The sequence below is a fragment of the Etheostoma spectabile genome, chromosome 2, assembly GCF_008692095.1.
Source record: "Etheostoma spectabile isolate EspeVRDwgs_2016 chromosome 2, UIUC_Espe_1.0, whole genome shotgun sequence".
NCBI classification, from domain to species: domain Eukaryota; kingdom Metazoa; phylum Chordata; class Actinopteri; order Perciformes; family Percidae; genus Etheostoma; species Etheostoma spectabile.
This window is the reverse complement of record NC_045734.1, coordinates 12,124,134-12,126,281: the sequence shown is the minus strand read 5'-3', so window position 1 is coordinate 12,126,281 and position 2,148 is coordinate 12,124,134. Positions and strand designations below refer to the sequence as shown.

General features: G+C 36.4%; 1 protein-coding gene across 1 annotated transcript in view; it reads left to right on the top strand.

The window, feature by feature from the left end:
- Window positions 1–2,148, top strand: part of LOC116699058 (pre-mRNA-splicing factor ATP-dependent RNA helicase DHX15) — an 11,394-nt gene that overhangs the window by 3,105 nt on the left and 6,141 nt on the right. The window lies entirely within an intron of this gene.

The window sequence follows — 2,148 nt, the reverse complement described above, 5'->3', positions numbered from 1 at the left end:
TCTATGTGTTGGATTTTTCCTTAGGTAGCTAGTAAATAAGCCAACTGGGGGCAATATTATTGTTCATATTTTAGCACAATGTTTAGTACTGACAGTAGGCTAGTAGTGGTCAGAGGGAGTGAAAATGTGACGTGTGATGTCTATTGCGTTATTTATCTGGAATTGTTCATTAGCTGTATAATATCTGTAAAAGCTGAACCGACTCATAGTAGTAAAACAGATTTCATTCTCATCCAAAGATTCTTTCTGTGAGATAAAGAACACTAAAAGATTATACCCTGGACACTATCTATTATATCCAAAGGTTAATGAGTAATCATGTTAAATAATCGTGATTTCTAGGGCTGTAAGCAACCAAAGAAAATCTTGGCTGACTGAAGTCCTGAAATTTCGACTAAAAATTGACTTGGGGGGGAGAAACGTTCGATTAATTAGCTGTGCAGTCCTTGGTAGCCTTGTCTGCCTAAATTTATTATAAATAAACATAAAAACTGGTAGGCTATTTGCAATCTATTAAATTGTTTTTGACCTAATTATTTTGCACTGAAATTACACTTATCTGTTGGCTCTGCATCATGTGCACCTGCGCAATATCATAGCCTATGATTTCCAAAAATAGTACTATGTCAACTTTTGACATTAGCACAAGAACTGTTGACGAATATGCAACATAATATAACGACAATTGTTTTTGTCATATGTTATAATAACCGACAGACACTATTATTTAAGCCGTGTATGTCCTCGCACAGAGCGGCTGAACATAGGAGCTCAGCTTTGCGGCTGAGACACAAATAGACTATTAACTTAAAGCTTTTACTCTTAAACACAAAAGTCATGTCCACTTTAATAAAACAATATATTTATAATTATTAAAACAAACCTTATCAAGACGAGAGCAGAAACAAAATAAAGTGCACAACAACAACAACAAGGCAGTGTCACTCAGAACAAATACAAATAAATAAATAAATCAAATGCTCAAATCCACAAGTATTTCAAATACATTTGTGAAATTTAATAAGTTCTTAAAAACTTGTGACTCATATCCTGAGAAATAAAGTTGACAATTCTTGATATTTTGCGTTTGGATGATAGAGGAGGTTTAACATCCAGTGTGGTCTGGGTGTGTCTTGGGAACGCTACCATTGTTGCGGGTGGATGCGCCTGCAGTTCTAAAACGATTATTAAAAAAACACTTAAATATGCCAATTCTAATATGTTCATATAGCCTATTCAAAATAGACAAGGCAATCTAACGCAGACAAGTTAGCTTACCGATGTGTGATGTGCCATGGTTGTAGTCGAGCTGTGACATACAAACTGTTGCTTGGAAACTTTGCATTCGACTTTTTCTCCGTTATCTATTTTTGTAAAATGCTGCCACACTGCCAATGTCTTTGACATGGTAGAGGAGGACTGACTGTGAATTAAACGGTCGCAATTAAATATTCACCAAACCACCAGACCAGGGCTTTCTAGTACTTTCTTTAATCTGTCTCCAGTGGGTTGGGCCAATCCCAATCCTTGAAAACAAGGGGGGTGTTCTGAAGACAGACTGTTGCTTGTGTACTGAAAACCCCCATTAGCAATTAGTGCTTTCCACCTGATCAAATTAACACGGCAAAAATTCGACATCAGAATTTTGGTCGAGCCAGAACGACTAGTTGAGAGGGAGATTACAGCCCTAGTGATTTCAATATTGACCAAAATAATCCTGATTATTATTTTTTCCACAATCGAGCAGCCCTAGCAGATTTGTGCCTCCCAAAGATTCACATCACTGTTGAACACTTTTTTCCGAATAGAAAGAAAAACTCTGTACCAGACAAAGAGCTAGCTTGGGCGTCTTCTAATGTAAAATGGAACGCTAACAGTCATTGAAAGGCACAATAAATAAATCAGCAAGTGTGTCAATTTAATTACTCAATTATCATTTGTTTGAATTAGACACTGGATCAAGAGCTTGACGTATACATACTTACCAGCACAGACTGAGGACTTAGCTTGTCCTTTTTTAATTCTGATCACATTTTTATTCTGGCCATACACAAATTATAATTTTTTTTTCTTTAGCTGACGCTTTTATTCAAAGCAACTTAGAATTGCTATATATGTCAGAGGCTGCACGCCTCTGGAGCAACTAGG